The following is a 21,576-nucleotide window of genomic DNA, read 5'->3' as shown; positions in this document are numbered from 1 at the left end:
CACAAGTGTTGATCTGGTATTGATTTGGAGCAAAAAGCTTGGCTGATTTCTCTCTCTCTCTCTTCCCCCCCCCCCCCCTCCCAATTGCCAGGTCAAGTGAGGCCAATTGTTGTGTCTCTATTGTCACCTCCCCATATGACCTATACTCATCATACCCTGGAAACGGCACTTGGAACAGTGTGACCTGCCTGACTGTTCCTTTTGTGAACTGCACCCCTGAGTACCAATTTAATTATGGTACAGTACTTTCCTTTTAGGGGTTCTGCTGAACTGTACAGCTATACTAAATATAGAATAAGGGACTGATCTAATATCAAGGGAGTGCCTAACTAATTAGATATTGTAGTAAAATGACATCATCTGTATTCCTGTAGCTCTTTCTGTCTGTAATTAGATCACAGTGCTGGCATTTAGCTGACCAACTAGGTTATTTTAAGGAAGGAGCAATTTTGGATGGGGTGACATGGAATATTTATTTTCCTGCTAGTTCAATAGTGCATTGAGCGGTTCAAACACTTCTGGAACTGTTTTATCCAGCCACTGGCAATGTTTACAAGACCAGACACAGCCCAAGCCAGACTGTTCAATCTACAGTAAAACTCAGTATATAAAAATAACCCAAATATATTGTTACGATCCTCATAGAGAACTTTCGAAAAGAAATTTGAACTTCCAGTGAATGGATGAAAGAATCATACAGCTAGATTTCAAAGTTTAAGACTTTTACTGTAACCAACTAACTAAAAGCACCATTGACTAAGTGCTATTTCAGTACAGAAAAGATCCTCCATTTATCATTTTAAATGATTTTTTTAAAAACTCTCTGTACGGTTCTCCTTGTAAACCTTCACTTAAAGTTGCGGCTGCGTTCCTGAAAATCTTGGCTTTAAGTGAAACAACTTCATGTGAATCATGGATTCCTGTAGTAGTTAGTATTAAAGTTGAAATTTTGTTGTACCAGTCTGAAGGAACCCACGTACAAGTTGAAATACTGTATCGTATGTGCGCAGCACTGTGCATTCTTAGCTGCAATAACTTGCAAAATAAAATAAATCACTGAATATAACAAAAATACTGTCTAAAATCAAATTAGATAACAGCAAATCACCCAAACAAGCCCTGAGTAATATAGCTTCTGCGCCAGACCCACAGCATTCCTTAAAGCTCAGTTCAACTTTTTGTTTGCTCCCCTTTCCCACTGTCTTTCTGTCTGTCTCGCTGCCTTGCTTTCTCTTGCTTTCCCGCTCTATCTGTCTGCCTCCTTTCCCACTTTGCCTCACCGCTGCCATGGGCTAGGTGGGGGTTAGGATCTCCCTGATCCTAACCCCCACCGAGCCCATGGCAGTGACCCACCGAGCCCATGGCAGTGACCCACCAAGCCCAGGCTCTGGCCAGCTCCCAATTTGAAGCTTCATTGGGGCCTGGCCACTGGACTTCTTCCTGACAAATGTGGGGGATGAGCCCGTGTCTCTGGCAGCAGTTGGAGCCAGCGGGGCTGGAGTGCAAACAACCTAAAATTAAAAATGGTGACACAAATTGGAAAAACAGCCCCGAAAGAAGAAATGACGTTAAAAATAAATATCAGGCGGGGTGACTTAAAATATAGACCCTCTGTACACAGTCCTTTAAGTAGACACCACTTCTTCAGAGACCGGTCTAAAGTAATTCGTAGCTCCTTATTTGTTTTCAGGCTGGATAATTTCTATTCCCTGAACTGGTTTTCACAATGTGGGTCACTCTGGAGATTCCTCCCTCCCTCTCGCCAAGCTAGGTGAATCTTCCAGTTTCATTTAAACACTTATGATCTTCAGTCCAAGCCTGAATTCCTAGCCTTATTTTGTATGGTGAACAATAAAGATTTACTGCTTTTCTGTCTGAGAGATTCAGTGATATTTAGGAAAATCTGCACCAATTCTACAATGGGTTCCTCAGGTAGAAATGCTAATTAGCTATTTTCTGGACCCTCATATTCCTTACACCTCCTTGGCACTTGGAGACTGGGGCCTGAATTTTGTGCGAAAATGTCAGGAGGGGCCAGAATCCGGTAGTTCCATCTCCATACTTGGCCTCTGCCATTTTCTTGGGGAAGGGGGAAATGGGGGTGGGTTCCAAAAAGCACATATATAGTTCATGGAGGCAGCTGCCCATTTAAATCAGCAACTGCCTCCACACTTGTGATTTTGGTGAGGTAGGTGGCTGAAACCCAATGTGTGCAGGTTAAACCTGCAGGAGCTGGTCTGTACAGTGTGGATTCATTTGGATAGCCAAGGTATTCTTTTGGAGAGGTAAAGTACCCATTTGAATATGGTCCTGGGCCACATTTGGGAGAGGTAAGGCACACTTTGGGATTGTAAAAAGGAAACAAGATTTCACATAAGTGCATAAATGTATTGGAGCTGGCAAAGAACTGTCAAAGTTATGAAAGAGCCGTCGAGCTATCAAATGATTTATTTCTCCTAGGCTATAAAGTTTTAAAAATTGTGTGATATTTCACTCTTTTGACACAAGACTGAGGGCTATCATAACATTTCTGCTGCATGACTGATTTTGCAACCTAACATTATCACAGTGAAATGCCTGTTAAGGGAGCAATTTGTCTGATAGCTGCAAGTGGTTATAGAATAGAAATATTTATTTTCTAAGAGGTGAGTTGAAGGAGTTTCTATATCTATTTTTTAAATCCATTTTTTTCAATCATGACATCAATAGATGGATAGGTGAGTTGGCATGGGGGGGACGGGGTAGGGGAAGAAGGTGGCAGCATGAGTTGACACTAAATTGGCATAGCGGTGATTAAGGGCTATGGAGATGATTGGCATAGGGGATGGATAGAGGAGGTAAGAACAGCCCCTGGGCTGAGTAGAGGGGCATGATGGGGCATGGGGTGTGTATTGGGGAGTGAGAGGGCTGGAGGCTTTTTTGTTTCGTTCATAATTTTAAAAATAGATTCAACAAATTGCCAGAGCGCACAGAAACAAGGCTTTGCACCCAGCCTGCCTCTGCATCTGGCAATCTTCCCACTCATTCCGGGGGCAGTGGACCCAACTTCTAATCCATCTCATCCACCTGAATTAAAATTGCAACTTCTAGTCCTTTTTTTGTGTCTGAATTGTGGGGCCTGGATATGACCTATCCCCTGGAATGGGAGTGAAAAAAATCCAGGCCTTGCAGCGTCTCCACTTTAGCACAGCTGTTCTGGCCATTGTTCACAATATACAAATATCTTGCATCCTCTTCCCAGTAAAGCAACTCCACCCCCTTACAACCTGGCCTTTAACCTTTAACAACCAGGCCACCCAGGCTTATTGTCAGCAACATTCAGAACAGGCCACATCACCCCCTTCATTCCTCCATTTTTCCATAAGTTAAAGATACAGTTTCAGAATCTAACAATTGTACAAAACCTTTCATTTGTAACAACATGTTCAGAATTATATCAACTGTGTCAGTTTCTCTTGGGTGCCTTCTTGCATAAACCCTTGCATTCTTGGCTACACCACAGTGTTGGTCATGATGTACATTTCTAAAAGCACTAATGGTATGTTTAAAAGTGTGGGGGAGGTGTGGAGGATTTTTGTTCCTTACTTTATATTGATCAGGGAATGGGTGGATCTTTTTAAAATTGAAGCTGGTGAGTTGGGGGAATATGGTCTTTATAATGGAGATACTTGCGCATTTATCATAAGCGAATCCACCTAACCTACACATCTTTAGACACTAAGGGACAATTTAGCATGGCCAATCCAGCTAAGACATCACTTGGGAGCTTTTTTAAAAACTTGGTTTCTTTACCTCTGCTTGCTTGTCTTGCATTCCCTCACTCTTTCTTTCCCCCTCTTTGTCCTCCCTTCTCTTTCTATTCCTTGACATAGATGTTCCAATTCTATCACCAGTAAAATACTATTCAGAATGAATGGGTTCCTGTAGGTTTCACGGTTTTGGAGCTCAAGCCATTCTGGATGTATATTTTACTGATGTTTTATTGTTTCTTATATTCTGGTGTCTCTGCATCCCTAACTTTATTTTGTACCCTGATTTCCTGTATCTCTCTCTCTCTACTTCTCTCTCATTCGTTCTTCTCTCTTCCTTGCCAGTTGAACAGAAATCTCATGCCTGAAATTTAAAGAAAGAAGACAGATAAAAGAAGGGATTTATTTTAATTCTAACTGCTGGATACTCTCTGTAAACAGCGAGTAGCAAGTTTCATCCACAGTCTGGCAAGTTTGGATAGATCCTAGAGCCAATTTAGAGTCTTAAACTCCCAATAGACTTCCAAAGGAACTGTTTCCAACCATACCTGGTTCCTTTGTGTTGAAATTATTGGTATGACCCAGGAGCTGGGAAATGACCTGGAGGTGCTTGGCTGCTATCCAAAAATTGTATGTCAAGTAAAAGACACTTGATATTTTTACAACACTGATTAAAAAGTAATTCCCGGTGCCACCTTCCCTCCATTTTCTTTTCTATGTCAGTGATATATGAGATACAACTTCAAAGAAAAAGAAATCAAAAGCCATTTGCTTACGAAGATTGTGTGTTCTTGAAGATTTTCTGCCTCTTTCGCCAATTAGATTAGTTTCCTAGATGCTGTAGTTGACTGGTTGCAGTGCTGTGTTGAAGTGCTCTATTTTGAACAACCTTTCGCTTCCTGGCACAGCAGTGCTCATAACAGCAGAGGATTAGTGGGCTGTGAATTTTGATGGAATTGTCAGATAAAATTTTGTAAACTTCCAGGCTTGCAGATATGATTTCACTTGTTTTATTACATGCAGTTTGATTTCTGACCTAAAGATTAGATGCTTCATTTAATGCACAGTGGACTGGTGTGTGCATGATTCCTCAGGCCCTGGTAGTTTTCAGGAATAAGGACAGCTCTGAGGGGGTGGCATTGTGACAGTCCCCTTCATGCTTGCCTGTTGAGATCACACATCTTTGGGAGAAGAAGTGCCAGTTGTCTAGTAAAATCATTAGGATTGTAAGATAAATTATGTGATACTGGAACAATAACTGGATGCAGAATGGCCTTTGTTGATACTGAGTGAAGAATTAATGCGTGATAGGGATTTAACTGGTGCAGTAAAAATTAATCACGGGTACGTACATATGTGTGCATTGATTTCCTACTCTTCCAATTTCCAATTATAATTAGGGTGGCAGTTACAATAAGAAAAAAGATAGAGATATATACTCAGATACATTAGTCTGGCATTTGCACTTTGGGAACAATTGACACTGCCGCCAAGCTGCCTCACAGCGCCAGGGACCCAGGTTCAATTTCAGCTTCGGGTGATTGTGTGGAATTTGCACATCCTCCCCGTGTCTGCATGGGTTTTTTCTGGGTGCTCCGATTTCCTCCCACCCGCCAAAGATGTGCAGGTTAGATGGATTGACCATGCTAAATTGTCCCTTAGTGTCCCAAGATGTGTAGTTTAGGGGGATTAGTGGGGTAAATAATTTGGTTTACGGGGAATAGGTCTGGGTGGGATTGCCCATTAGTATCAGGGGGATTATGTGGGTTACAAGGATAGGGCCTGGGTGGGATTGTTATCAGTGCAGACTCGATGGGTCGAATGACCTCCTTCTGCACTGTAGGGATTCTATGGTTTATTCAGTGTGTGTAGGATTCTGTTCAGCAGCTACATGGTGCAGGTCAGCCCCAAAGTCTTCTGAATGTCGGCCTGGGTGGACCAGCTGGTTTTAAACCCCCTGCCGCTCCTTTCCGATTGGACAAGCCTCCACTTGCCTAATAGGGAGCTCGTATTCTATGAGACCCACAGGAAGATCTATTGGCGAGTCCCCGTAGTCATCGTAACAGACACTATGGGGGCGGTCTTACCGGCTTGCAAGATTGGGTGATGAGTGAAAAACCAGGTTTGTACCTGGTTTCTCACCTCTCGTCTTGTTACCAGCCCCGTTCTGCCAGTGGGCACGAGGCTGACATCTTTCAGATGAGACTAAAGATCCATTTGCTCTCTCTGAAATGGACATGAGAGATCCCACAGCAGTATTTCAAATAAGAGCTTGGGAGTTACCCAATATCATGGCCAATATTTATCCCTTGACCAACATCAATGAAAGGTTCATTATCTCATTGCTGTTTGTGGGAGCTTGTTCAAATTGGTTCCCATGTTTCCCGCGTTATAACAGTGACTACACTTCAAAACATTTTATTGGCTGTAAAGTGCTTTGGAACAGTCTGAAATTGTGAAAGCCGCAATGTAAATGTAAGTTTTCCTATCTTTTGAAATTACTCACGTGTAGTTTTCTGCATATATCATCTAAATAACATAGTTTGTAGCCTTTTTACAGTTTGGTGTGGGATATATTGAGTTAGAGAATGTTGCTCCATAAGAACATAAACAATAGGCGCAGGAATACATCATATGGCCCCTCAAGCTGGTTCCCTCATTCAATAAGATCATGATTGACGTTGACCTCAATTCCACTTTCCCAACAGATCCTCGTATCTCTTGATTCCCTTAGAGTCCAAGGCCGGAATTTTACCGTCTTGTCCACCATAGAATTGGAGCGGGTGAGGGGTGGAAATGGAAATGTCTGATGACCTCGGGTGGGATTTTACGGTTTCAGGATGAGTGAGGCTGTAAAATCCCGCCCCAAATATCTAGCTATCTATCTCACTGGAAAATTGTTGCGTATATTCAATGACGGATGTCAGGCTTGTTAATTGCCTACCAATTTTGTTTAATTACAAGTTGGTGGAGGACATCCATTGGAGTTTCGCTTAGGCACATTTTTAAGACACTTGCTTAAACTGTGGTTGATTAAGGAGGTATATGCTTTAATGTTTCATTCTGTAAATAAATGTAGGACTGAAATAAAAATTGCCTCCAGTATCATCCTTCACCTTTTTTATATTAGAACAAGGCTAACTGGTTTATGGTTCCCTGTTTCCTTGCTCTCTTCTTTCTTGAGCACTAGTGTTATATTTGCTACCTTCTCGTTCACTGGGATGACCATTCCAGAATCTATGGAATTTTAGAAGCCATTATATCCAATAATTCTGCAGCCACCTTTTAGAACCCTCAAATGTAGGTCAACAGATCCTGGGGTTTTTGGCTTTTAGTCCATTAATTTCTCCAGTAAGCTTTCCTGACTAATACCAATGACCTTTTCTCACTTTCATTAGACTCTTGGTTCCCCACTATTTCTGGTTTGTTTTCTGTGTCTCTATTGTGAAGATAGATTCAGATATTTGGTTAATGACTCTGCATTTCTTTATTTTCCATTATAATTTCAACTAACTCTGCCCCTAAGCACCCTGTTTCCTTTACTAAAACTAGAATTGAAGTCCTGTACATCTGTGCATATGCATCTCCATTTGTCTTAATTTCTCATTAATTGGTTCAATTTCAGTAGCCACTTACAAAGAGCTTTCAGCACATGGAATGCTTTCCATGAAAAAAGTCCTTTTCGCTTCCATTTTTACACCTTTAATAAAAATCCTGAGTTTATACCCATTTTGTGGCTCACTGGTGGATTGTTATTTCTAAGCGATTTCAAGCCTATTTTACAAAGAAAATATGTTTACAAAAAGGGGAAAGAGAATTTCTTGTGCAGCTGTAAGCAATGGTTAGGGGTTTCCTAACTCATCAATAACAATCTACGAAACCTGCTTGTACAGCAGCTGTGATAAATTGGGATATATGATGAATTGAAAACCGAATGAATTTAGGTCATTCCTTTAGGCAAACTTTTGACTTTCAATCTTATGCTAGTAATCAGTGAAAATGTTTCTCCAATGCCTGCAGAAAGTTCTCTAACATTTTGCAATATCTTGGAGCCTACATTATAACATTGCTATAAATCTACAAAAGGAGTAGATGTAACAATATGGTGGAATCATCATTTTACATCCATCCCCAAGATAGTCAGATGCACTAAAGACAGAAAATGCTGGAAATACGCAGCAGGTCTGGCAGTATCTATGGAAGGAGGAACAGAGTTTGCAGTTCACGCCCTGCCGTTGCTGCCAGAGAGGACAAAGATTTTGGCGCTCAGCCAAATCTCCATTCTCCGCAGCAGGACTGGAGAATCCTGCCATATGTTTCAGATCAGTGATCTCTCTTTCGATGCACTGTTGAGTATATGGGGAACATTGTTTCTTGTGGAGGTCCAGCCAATGGATTTGTGGTCACTAGGATTGCCAACCCTCCTGTAAGGAGGAATCCAAGGAGAAAAGTCATAAGGGCTACTAAAACAAAAAGCTGGATGGGACACAGCTTTATTGATGGTAATGGTTCTGCATTTTGGATAAGTGGAGTAGACTCCCCTACCCAAAGGTAGGGGAGTCTAAAACTAGAGGACATAGGTTTAAGGTGAGAGGGGAGAGATACAAAAGTGTCCAGAGGGGCAATTTTTTCTCACACAGGATGGTGAGTGTCTGGAACAAGCTGCCAGACGTAGTAGTAGAGGCGGGTACAATTTTGTCTTTTAAAAAGCATTTAGATAGTTCCATGGGTATAGAGGGATATGGGCCAAATGCGGGCAATTGGGATTAGCTTAGGAGTTTAAAAAAAAAAGGGCGGCATGGACAAGTTGGGCTGAAGGGCCTTTTTCCATGCTGTAAACCTCTATGACTCTACATAAGGTGGCTTATATGATACCAATTTAATGCTGCATCCCAAGACTGGATCCTATCTCTCTAAGTGCTGCTTTATGGTGGTAAAGTCAAATTTGTTATTTAACTTCTTTAGTAACACCTCAGTTGGTGTTTTGATGATCACACTCCCTCAATGCAGAACATGTAACCACGATTGTCTAACCACTCATCAGTAACTTCAGTTGTGTAGTTCTTCGGTACCGTTACTCAGGTAGCAAGACAAGACATTTGTTTATTATGTGCCTAGATGTCTGTTCAAGGCCTGTAGAGTTTCCCCTTGCTATGCCTGTCCTGCCAGAATGGCTAAAGAGCAAGTTTCAATATTGTCTCATGGTAAAAGTACTTCACTTTTCTAGGTTAGCTTATTTGGATCAGCATTTGGAGATACTGATGTAGATTAGTTCAAATGTAATTAGTTCAAATAGACTGTTAGTGGGAGTAGAAAATTGCATGCAAGTTGTATTTAAAAGATGGAGACAAAGGCACCTCAACTCATTAGTGACCTTTGTCCAGACTGAGGGAGTGACAATTAAAACATGACAAAGAAAATCAAAGGCCATGTGCAAGTTTGAGGTCTGGACAAAATAGTTCTGCCACTAGCTGCGTTAGCTCGATGGTGTACACAGTCTTGTATTTGCCACACTCTGAAGACACTTCTCTGCATCAGTTCCACTTGGGTAAGAAGATTGCCACTAAGGGTTGTTAGCATCCCAGCAAGTGCAGTCAGTCAGATGCTGCAGGCTGATAGTCACCTTAATATGTCCAATTTTATGCTGCATTACAAATACACGGTCCTCTGTTTAACATCTTGTCCAAAAGATGGCATCTCCAGCACTGCAGTGCTCCCTCAGAACTGCGTAGGAATGTCACAGTAGAGTTTGGGTTCAGGTTTCTGGAGTGGGGCTTGACTCCACGAGCTTCTGTCTCAAAGGAAAGAGCACTACCCATTGAGTCATGGTTGACACCTTACTCTGTAGTGTGGGGCTGTAATGGGGTGGAGTTTCTCAAAAACCATGTAGCATAATGATTAGCCAGGCATGCATACAAATTTGTACCATTGTTATAATTCAGGTCAGAAACTCAAATGTTTTATGAAGTCCGCCTGGATCATAAGTTTTGCAATTGGCATGGCAATTTGAATTTGGCTAGGGTAAGCATGAGATGTTTCACTTCAGGTATGATTCAAATGACCCACTAGGGAGCTTTTATCAAACAAAGTTTATTTCAGAATACAGTTAACATATAGTAATAGCCTTTACCAATTACAAACAAGAAAAAAAACCAACCATGATATTGTATAAACCTTAACAACTATATGAAATGTTCCAGCCAAACAAATTTCCCTATAAACATACACCTGCCACAGGTTTAACACAGAAAATAAGGATGCTCATGTGATGCTGGAACTTGGTCCTTTGGTTGGAGAATTGAAACTCTGACTTCCCAGCCTTTTAACTTCCAGCAGACCTTGAGGTAGAGCTAATGCTGCAGCTGGCCACTAGTTTTTCCCAGCAAACCACTTCAGGAGACTGAGATACTCTAGTTACTAGCTAGCAAACCACCAACAGCAGAATTTTCACTCCAGGGGGGGGTAAGAAGACCTGCTTCCAGCTAGCCAGCAGAATTTACAATACCAGGGAGAGAGAGAACACTGCCTCCAGTCTGAAGTGAAACACCTTCTAACTAAAACACAGCAGTCAGCAACCCAAAAACAGAGTAAAGCTAAATAAAACAGTCCAAAGGCACGTCATCTATCCATCATTCTTTCTCCAACAATTCAGGGTCATAAAAATCCCAAAGTACGAGGCCCAGAGTAAAAATAAATAAAACTCCATTTAAGCAGCAATAAAAAGGACTTCTAAGCAGAGAACATGATTAAAAGGCACACTACTGTTACACCATCAAACCTACTGTTGGAGTTGAGTTGGAGCCTCCATGTACACTAGTTGTCTGCCAAAGCGAAGTCTAGCCGCTGCTCCTTGGGTGTGGTTGGACACTCTGCTTTGCGTGCATCTCGACTGGCCTCGCATGTCGTCAGGTGGTTCTGTTCCTCTTCCCAACATCTCACACAGGGAATTCCTGTTGACAAACCCTAGTGGCAGTCAGTAAATGTGCTGCAGACAAAAAACAATTGGCTCCAATATGAGCATAAGAAGCAAAGTGCCAAAAGGAAAAATATGAAAATAGGTCAGAAATGACCTCAAAAGAGTAGTCTGTTTGACTATTTAAATTTACTAAGAACATGAACCATTAAGCTTCTCAAGCTTGTTCTGCATTAATTAGCTTTGCTGCGGAGTGCCTGGCATTCACTGGTCATTCTGTTACACTGCATTGATTTCAGTTGCTGTAGTCTGGTGTTTAAGGCACTGATTTTAAAAACAGACACTGCCTATTTCAGGTGGGAGCTTCCTTCACCTGACCCTCTTGTTGCCCCAAATATGCTGGAAATGCAAGAACTGGTGGAGCATCTAGAAGAGGGTTTGTCTGTTCAGAAGCCACATCAGAACTTTGATGCAGTTAGTTCGCTTGAGGGTTCTCATCCACCTATCTTGCAGTATTGAATATAAATTGAATTTAAATGTTACGATTCTGAACCCACAGGATTATTTCTTTCCCTGTTATTATTCAGAGGTGGGCCTATCAGATAATTAAATACAGTACAAGATCGTGTTCGACACACAGATTTTTATTATAGTATATATGAGGTAGCTGAGGCAGTGTTATTTGAATATACATACAACATTAAACTTTCAAGTGCACTAACCTGGAATCAGGTTACTTAAGTCTTGAAGCTATTGGTCCGCACAAGGAAAATGACTCCGTGAGTGACAGCTGATTTTTCACCACTTCAATTTTTATTGACTTGGAAATATTGGCAAGCTTTTTAATTTCCATTGAAATGAAAGCAACAGTAAGACTAGGAAACAATTCTCCAAAAAGAGTTTGAACTATCATTTTGTATGAACTATAGCAGTAAGAAGCTCAGGTGCAATGAAAGATCAGCTGCTAATTCTCTGCAAGATTATTTTACACTACTTGCATAGATTGGTTTCGCCCGTTTGGCATTTTCTTCCCAATTTCCTCTTTGATCCCCAGTTATTTAATGAGAGTTTCCACTTACACTATACTATACTGTAAAGCAGCCCATGGTAATCAATCATAAAGATTAAATCAACCATTAAAAACCTCTACAAACAACACACATATATTTTTAAAATGTTTCTGTGAACTGTAGAAAGATTGTCAAATGTTAAAGGAAGTATTATGCACCCTCCCAAAACCACTGCAAATGTTGGCATCTCCGTAGCAGTAGGGTTGGGCAAAGTGCTCAAATCACACCACAGGAAGTCTCAAACACTTGCCAATAGGAAGTAATGGACCAAAATCTGGGGAATAGACACTTGACAACTCCATGTTGCTGTGGCTTTCGATGTCTCAGGCACTCCCTTAGCTCTTGGATGTCAAGCTGTGCAAGGAACGTAGCCAAAAATTTACATACTATGAATTCTTCAGTGATATTTTCCTTATTTTCATAATGTACAATTATGGTACAAAATGTTTAGGCGGATGTTGGAACAGCTGAAATTCCAAGGCAGTCCAGTCATAGAACTATATTAGATTTTCCATATTGATAACACTGACATTGGTTGTTGAGAAATTAAAGGCATGATTAATGAAATGAGGTGAGTTGAGATTTGTTAGACAAGGGTTTCTTTATGTAGTGGCAATCAGGTGTCGTTAACATAATTCCGGGTACGTTAGGAACAAAGATATTTATTGATGAAAAGAAACTTGGTGGTACAGTGGTTTGAAGCCCTAGCTTACCTTGGAGCAGCAGCTCTGTAAGCAACATAAGACTTCAGTTTGGGAAATTAAGACCTCAAGGAAGAGGCAATGCCAGACTCAGAGTGAAAGACCCTGAAGGCGAGCACTGGAACATCCCAAAGGTGAACATTGGAAGACCCTGGAAGAAGAGCACCAGAAGATCCCTTAAGATAGGCACCGAAAGACCCCAGAAGGTGGGTAATGAAGAAAGAACCCAGAAGGAAGCCAACAAAAGATTCCAGAATGAGGGCAACAATGAAAGATCCGAGAAAGAGGGCAACATAAGACCCTAAATGACTAAATGAAGAGTTGAAGGCAGCAAGATTCAATTGTGTCCCATCCTATTGTATTGTAATGAGAAGTTCTTTGCAAGTTTTAGTCATGAGCTACAAGCAAACAACGAAGCTGTATTCAATCAGAAAGTAAGACAAGCCACAGCAGAAGTAGTAAGAGTGCAGAAAAAAGTGCTGGATAAACTTAACCAAGAATTATAGCAAAGAGAAAATGAGGTAAAGTTTATGACCCTGACCCTAATCTAAATGAGAAACAGCCCAGCTATATCAAAGCCAAGAAAAAAAAACACTATATGCAAGTGAAAGTAGCTCAGCAATTTCCTAGGGCCAGTAAGGAACAGGACAACATTCACCAACAAATGGTGGAAGAAATGGAGTTGGAGCATGAAGCTATGAATAAAGGGAGCAAAAGCACAAGCAGAATTCAGCAACAGAGGTCATAACATGGAACTTAAGAGCCAAGGAAATCCCATGTAATGGATGCTATCAGTTTTGTGATGGTTGAGAGAACTGCTAGTTTCAGAGTGAAACGCATCAACAATTTGATCCATGGCACTTACGTAGGACATCCTGTATCTTCTACTGCAAGAGTTACTGTGCTGTTGAAGCAGAAATTAGAGTAAAGCTATCATTTACCATTATCGGGAATTCTTCAGAGATCCGATTGAATGGTCAAACTACCAGTCATATGGAATATACAAATGAACTTAAAGAAATGGGCATTCTGCAGAGAGGCAGAAACTGCCCATTGTTTGAGGGTGCTGTGGAGGATATAGCAATGGACAAACCCAAAGAGAGAACATAACTGTTGGAACAAGTTAGCAATTCAGTGGAATTGTTTAACAAGTTAACAAGAAGAAAAGAAGAGAATTTGAATGTAGAAGTCGAGTTTGATGCAACTACAACAAAAGGAATGTGGCAGTTGTCTAGCATGAGGAGAGAGAGATTGTTATAAATGTTGTCGAAGAGAATGATGGATTCACCTTGGAAGAAACTCAGAAACGGATAAACTGAATCGATTGCAAAAGCAGATGCATGGAATAAAGAACTACTCGTGTCCAAGCAGAAGATTGGTTGATGCAGGAGATGAAAGGAAGAGATTGGAAAATGAAACCACTCGGCTGTGGCAGTTGTGCCGGAGAGAACTAGACAAAGCAGCAGTTCAGGCAGGGAAGGAAACACATTACATACCAAAACAAGATTGCTGAAATAATCACGTTAATAGAAATGCTAGAAAGAGAAGGAACTTTATCTCACTACCTAAGAAGCAGAAATAAAATAGCACGGCCATTTCCTTCACAAGTGACAGACCAAGTTTGTGAATGAGCTGTCAAGACATAACATTATTGTATTGTGATGGTGCTACTTGCGTGCATTGTAGAATAAGGTGCTTGACCGAGAAAAGGATTGGAGAGTGACACCGTTTGGAGAGTAAAGTCTGTAGTCCTTGGTCAGAGCAGGACTTGGAAAGCAGCAAGCCTGTATAGGAGAATCCATGCAAGACCATATTTGGAATTCTGCAGAGGTGAAGCCTATTAGTAGAAGTGTTATGTCAAATGCAAGCCTCAAGATCTCATCATTGAACAATCTCTACATCAATTTACAAATGTCTAACTTGTGTGCATAATGTTTATATTTAGAATGTGAGTTTGAGTAAATGGGTTTTGAAGATTGTATAAAAAGAATTATGAGGGGAGGGATGTCATGATTGTGGACTCTGCCTCTTTAAGACAGCACAGCAGAAAAGGGTCATCTGGCTTGAGGGACAAATGGAAGCTGAGAGTGAGTGATTACCCCCGAGGTGGCGTCCTTTCTAAGGCATAATGGGCGGGTTTCTCCGGCTGTGCTCGGCTGAAAACCGGAGATTCCCGCCCGACTTCAATGGACCTTTACATGGTCTGCCCCCCACCTGCTAGAATTCCAGTGGCGGGCGGGATGGGAGAATTCCGGCCAATACATCTGGAAACATGTAGTAAGCGTGTAAAGATTGGAACAGCTGGATAAGCTGCTCCAAAGCAACCTAGGGCTGCAAACTCCTGTACCAAGTTTCTCTTTTATCAATAAATACCTTTTGTTCCTAACGGAGTCTGAATTGTCTTGACGGTACCCGAGTGCCACTACATAACAATTTCAGGAACAGATTAGCCATGATCTTATTGAATGGCGAAACAGGCTTGAAGGGCTGAATAGACTGCTCCTCTTGCTATATTGAGTTCGCATTTAAGGTACAGAAATACATTGGATATATTTTTAAAACAGACTTTTGAGTGTAGTGGGTCGCTGTTGTGAAAGAAGCACTTTATCCTTTTAAGTGGTTTGGAGTCTGATCAGAGTGACTCTTAATGTTAATGAGCTGTACATTAGCCTCTTTGCATCCCCTGCTGTTCTTTTCACTTTTGTTATTACCTTCAATACATATTCCTTCATAATCATTGTCTTCAGTTCCCACACAAGCTTTGTTCCCTAGCTTTCAGGTTAATACCTTGCCTTGGAAACTGCGGCTGAAACAGACAGTTCGCAAGGTTGGTGATATTTGGTCTGTGAACCTTGGTGAAATCGGTCACTATTCCACATTGTAAACATTTTAGTGTATTTTATTTAAAGTATTTCTTACATTTAAAGTTAATCAAGCAAAATTGCAAGTGAAATTTCTTCTTTCAACTCAATTGTTCCCATTTGTGGCTTTTCTCACTGTGGTTCCACATTAGTAAGTGGACTTTGTAGCCTATGTTCTTTCTGAATGTTGTACCCCTTCAGAAATATGCCCTGCAGTATAGTATGACTCAAAAGATTTGCAATTGTCGTTAGTTGCGGTAACCTGCTTATAGGATTAATTCTAATCTCGTAGCACAATATCACTTTCCTCGGTGGAGTATCAAACACAGACCAGAGGGTTTTCAGCTCAAACAACTAATATATTCATTTTTGTTATTACATGGAATTAACAGCCTGCATTTATAAAGTGCCGTTAACATTGTAAACATCCACAGGCATTTCACAGGAGCAATATTAAGCAACATTCGACACCAAGTTACATGAAGAGCTAATTAGGACAAGTATTAAAAATCCTGTTGGGACTTGAACCCACCATCTACTGATTCAGAGGCGAGAGTGTGAAGCACTGGACAGCTGATGGTGAGGAGGAGAGATAGGTAAAAACACTGGAAAGGGAATTCCAGTACTTCGAACCCAGGCAGCTGCGGGCATGACTACTAATTGTGGAACAATGAAAATGCATCAAAGGTCAGAATTGGAGGTGTACAGATTTCTTGTAGGCTGGAGGAGGTTATGGAGGTGGAATGAGGTTGTGGAGGGATTTGAAAACAAGGATGAAAATTTTAAAATCCAGGTACAAAGGAAATTAAATACAAAAATCAAGTACACAAATTGAAGTAAACAAGGTTCTGACTGAAAACTGGTGTACCCCCCCCCCCCCCCCCCAACGCACACTCTTGCCTTCCTTTCATCAGCCATTGGGCTCCCAACCCCACTCATAAGGAAACCTCCCCCTTAAATAGGACTCCTCATAGGGTCTGCCTCTGGCATTGCCAACCTGACACTACCAGGGAACTGCCCAGCCATGTCCCTCAGCATACCCAGGATACTAGTGCAACTATTATCATACTCAGGATTGTCCAGCAAGTGCTGTTCAATCATAGAAACACATCAAACAGTTGGTGTTTTATTTTGGGCTTTGCAAGCGTGGGCAGGTGTATATTCTCTACAGCATTTCCCATAATAAAATCCAGTGTCCCACAGAGGTGAGGTGCATTTCCATCTGTGTCATGTTGCACCATTTACACATTAGCAGAGACCATGAAAGACTCTCCACTATTAGTTGGTTAAGGAAATGTTGCTGTTGAAGGGTGCCAGCCATTTGTGTTGTACTTTAAACTGATACTAGCAGATCTAACATGACAAAGTGTTGCACACACCATCTGATGTAGTCATTTGGACAAAGAAAAACTGGTGCAGTAGTTTATTTAACAAGAAAGGAACCTGTCCTTTTCCCTAGTAAAACCATATATACTATTTGAAATAAATCATCTAAATGAGATGGAGGTGATTCAGTGTCAGGTCAGTAGCTTATTGCGATGGTGAAGACACGTAGCCAATCTAGTATTATTGCTGAGATGTTTTACTGTATCTGAATTGTTGATTGACAGAATATTCAATTACAAAAGCTAACTGTTTGAAGGAAGCTTACATTTATCAGAATATAATTGACATGTTGACAACCCTCCTGCCAGTATCGTGCAACTGGAATGTATTTAAATAAGAAGGCTGAGAACTAACAAAATGTCTGGAAAACCCCAGCCTCTTTTTTCATAGCTTGCCTCCTTCCAAGGCTAGGACCACTGACCAGGAATTGAACCTGGTCCAAAAATAATCATGGCAAAGTAACGTTCTTGCTGCAATTGTAAATGATTAAACTATGTGCTACAGAAAGAAAATCAATTTATATAACACCTTTTCATGACCCTGGTAATGCCCTAAAGCACATCATGTATAACAATTATCTTTTGACGTGCAGTGACTGTGATGTGGAGGCGAATATAGCAGCCATTTGGACCCAGTGAGCTCCATTAAAAAAAAGCATCTGATGAAAGGATCAGTTATTCAACCATTTGGTGTCTTTGGTCGAAAGCAAAACGTTGTTTAGAAACTGTGGAAATTCCATGTTCTCTGATTAGTACCATGAGATTTTTGCAAATTCACCTGGGCCACTGGCATAGGCAGGAGGAGCCGGACTTAATGTACCATCCCAAGAGATTGTGTCTCTAAAATGCAATGTAATTTAAAGGGACATCATCTTTATGAAAAGGTCATTGGCTGACATTTTATTAATGTCATTATCATATTTTGCTTAGACCTTTCTCTCCAGACAAGAACGTAGTGGGGTTGAATTTCATTCCCTTCGCTCTGCCATTAATGGTTGGTAGCAGGGCACGATGAGGGTGGCTTCCCTTCCCGTTCCACTAACACTCTCATAACTGGCTTCATTTTGAAAGGAGCTTCCATTTGGGTGCACAAAGTGCATGCCTGTTCAGAGTGATGGGTTCCTTTTTAATATAGAAATTGGAGGTTCCACTTGCATCATTAAATACCAATTTCCATTTTTGGTTGGAACTGGTCCGTCTAGGCTCCAACCTGTTCCATGGGTGACGAAACTGAAGAGGTTTGATCCTGGGACCCGCTCCTATCTTCAGCAAGCTCTTTCGGTACCTACCATGGTGGTGAGAAAGGAGGCCTCACTACTGTCACAAATAGGTGGTGGACCAGCATGCTCCGATCAGTCGAGCAGAAGTCAAACCAGCCCCTCAGTTCCTCTTTGAAGATCCATGTTGCCGTATATTCCAAACAGTTTGGAAAGGGATAAAAACAAAATACTGCAAATGTTAGAAATCTGAAATATTAACAGGAAATGCTGGAAAATCTCAGCAGGTCTGGCAGCGTCTGTGGAGAGAGAAACAGAGGTAATATTTCGAGTCCATATGACTCTGCTTAACGAATATAATACAGACTCTTTTTAAAAAAAGAGGTTTTCTTCCAATATTCTCTGCATAGTGAGTATTTGCTGGACTTGTAATCATTGATCTAAGTTTGTCATTGGGATGCAGCTACAGTTAATTATTTAGTGCCAGCAGTATGTGATCTATTTAAGCTTTTAAAAGTTTTAAAAGAGGGCGGCACGGTAGCATAGTGGTTAGCACAGCTGCTTCACAGCTCCAGGGACCTGGATTCGATTCCTGGCTCAGGTCACTGTCTGTGCGGAGTTTGCACATTCTCCCTGTGTCTGCGTGGGTTTCCTCCGGGTGCTCCGGTTTCCTCCTACAGTCCAAAGATGTGCTGGTTAGGTTGATTGGCCAAGCTAAATTGCCCCTTAGTGTCCCGGGATGTGTATATTAGAGGGATTAGTGGGTAAATATGAGGGTTAGAGGGATTAGCAGGTAAATATATAGGGATACAGGGATAGGGCCTGGGTAGGATTGTTGTCGGTGCAGACTCAATGGGCCAAATGGCCTCTTTCTGCACTGTAGGGTTTCTATGGTTTCTATGGAATCATCATAATTGTGTGTGTGCGCGTGCGTGTCTGACCTTTAGTAAGTTGCTTGCTTCTGCGTTTGCATCATATGAATGCTGCATGAATAAAAAAAGTGGCATGGTACATGGTCATTGATTTCTTAAACAACCTAGACTTGGGGTACTAATGACATTTCTATTCCTGTTTGTATGCCAGCATGGCAAAGTAGGTGACTTTGTTGTGGTTGCTCCATCTTATTGCATCAAGCAGAAATTGATGTTGCTCTATTTTTGACATGACTGTTACAGAGCAAGTCAGTTGAACTTGCCAATAGTCTCAGCTCCCAGCAGACCATCCTCACTATCTCAGTGTTGACATCTAAACGTCACACACATGAAGTGACATTCTAATTTTGTCACGTTGTCCTGTTGGATCCCAAAATGGCATGGGATCAAATTAAGGCTGGAAGCTTGTGTCATTACAGTTATGATTAAGGATTAGATATAACCATGGCAACTGAGGCAGTTTGCCATTATGTAATTCAGAATGGTCTTGGCAAATCTTCTGCAGAACTGATGTTGTTTAAAGCAAGCTGCACTACTTGCAACTCACTACTTGCGACTCACCCGATGAAGGAGCAGTGCACCGAAAGCTCGTGATACCAAATAAACCTATTGGACTTTAACCTGGTGTTGTGAGACTTCTTACTGTGCCCAACCCAGTCCAACGCCGGCATCTCTACATCATGCCTACTTGAAGGATACAGTGGGAGGAATTCTCTGGTCTCCCAGCTGTGTGTTTCTGGGCAGTATGTGGTGCACTGTTCACTTTTGGTGGGATTCTCTGGTCGCCGCTGTCAATGGGATTTCCCATTGATGTCACCCCATGCCGCCGCAAAACCCATAGGAGGGGGTGCGCTGCCAGTGGACCTAGAGAATCCCGCTGGTGTGAACGGCCGGAGAATTAATGTATTTTGTTTGCATTCAAAAAGACCTAATATTTTATTACTTGTTTGGTGCAGTTTGACGCAATATCCTGCAGCACTAGACAATCGATGAATCAGTCGTTTTGCTGGGTAGAGATGACTTGAGTCTCAGTGTAAATGCTGACTTGTCTGAGAGATCACCAGTGCAATTTTACCAGAAACATTCGAAGTGATGTAAAAGTAATCACTCTGTTTTTTTCAGTGGGTTTGGCACTGCAATCTTCTCTCACATTGTCAAAGTTTTTTGACAGCAGGGAGATTTGCATCAGTAGAGAGGGGGGAATTGGAGCCGAGGATATCAGACCCACCCACCCCAATCCCAACGGCAATGTAACCACCCCCCATCTCAACAGCGACACAAGTTACCGGCATCGAGGCATCAGGACCCTCCCAAATGAGTCCTCCATCAAGACACTCTCTGCAGCACTCCAGCACGTGCACCCCCCACTTTGCCAATCACCCCCCTATCTGCCGATTTTCCCCCACCCGCTCCCTTGTCGATCATCCTGTTTGCATTCATCTATCATAACCCCACCCCCACTCAGGACCCACCCCCTTGGCACTACCCCAGCACAGTTAGGGTGCCCAGTGGGCGCAGCCAGGCTGGCAATGCCCAATGTGCAATACCTGGCCATGCCCCCAACCACCCTGGGGCTTCAATGGGCTCCGATCTCCCAGGCATGACCATGGCACTTGGTCCCCGCTGGTGGGAACCAACTGATTCTCGTAGGTGAGATCTCTTGCTGATGAGGATGAAGCATCTGTGCAGCTGCAAACACCCGTGGAGGATGCGCTAATGTCATGTAAAACATGAGTTGAATATAAGCTGATCGCAGCAGCAAAACAGGGCTGAGAACATCGAAGTTTTGGCCAATTCCTGGCTTGCCATGCCGATCGGCTGGCACAGCGGGCTGGTAGAATCGTGCCCCACCTGTTCTATTGGTGGTTAACTTGATCTGAATTTATGTATATTTAATCTTGATGAATTTTTAAAGTGTTCGTGTAGAGAAATAAAACGAATCTTGGGTCTAAAAGTCAAATAGGGACAAGCAACCATGTTGATATTCAGCGCAAAATATAAAACAGCAGGATCATGTTAGGAATCTGTTTTAATAGAAAATTGCTGTGTCTGTAAATGTCTCTACATAAAGCTTGTTTGATATTTGTCACCATTTTTATGGCTTTTCTGATGCGCTGCTCAAAATTAATTAGCTGATGCTGCTTGAGCCTGTTACATTTCCTCAATTAAGCTGTTAAAAGCCTTTCCAATATAGCAGACAAGTGTACAATTCTGAGGTTGTGCTGCAAACATAAATATTTACTGCAAGTCTTCCAACTGCATGCACCAGGCACTTGAGAACTGGTGCATGGGACCTCCCAAAGTCAATGCAGTTTCCAAAGAAAAGGCTTTACTTCACAGTGAAAGGAACCTGGCTTTAAAGCTGTGCAGTTATTTTACAGCCCGATTGGCAAGGCCTATAGACAAAAGCTCATTAAGCGTCACAGACCAGAAGAATGAAATGCGATGGAGAGGAAAAATTCCACCTTCCATTAGGAAATGAGCTGAGACATGACAATGCTGGCTACTATCAAGAAAATCAACTGATGTGTGTGGCTGGCTGCCAGTTTTATTACATGGAGCAAACACCAGAACCACAAGAATTGAAGAATTCAAAACTATCTACCTATATATAATGTATCATGGGAAACGGGATCAAAAATGTATTTGCCCAATTCTTGTTTGTAAAAAAAAAAAGCATTCCCTCCCCTGTTCTTTCAACATGCGTCTGCCAATTATCTGATCTGCTGGCTCCTGTTAGGAGGTGCG

The 21,576-nt window shown here is 41.7% G+C and overlaps 1 protein-coding gene across 3 annotated transcripts in view; it reads left to right on the top strand.

The window, feature by feature from the left end:
• Window positions 1–21,576, top strand: part of LOC144510609 (dual specificity mitogen-activated protein kinase kinase 3-like) — a 126,598-nt gene that overhangs the window by 63,225 nt on the left and 41,797 nt on the right. The gene's annotated exons all lie outside the window — the stretch shown is intronic.

This window comes from Mustelus asterias, chromosome 23 (assembly GCF_964213995.1).
Source record: "Mustelus asterias chromosome 23, sMusAst1.hap1.1, whole genome shotgun sequence".
In the NCBI taxonomy this organism is placed as follows: domain Eukaryota; kingdom Metazoa; phylum Chordata; class Chondrichthyes; order Carcharhiniformes; family Triakidae; genus Mustelus; species Mustelus asterias.
The sequence above is the reverse complement of the archived record's forward strand: the minus strand, read 5'-3'. Positions and strand labels throughout refer to the sequence as shown.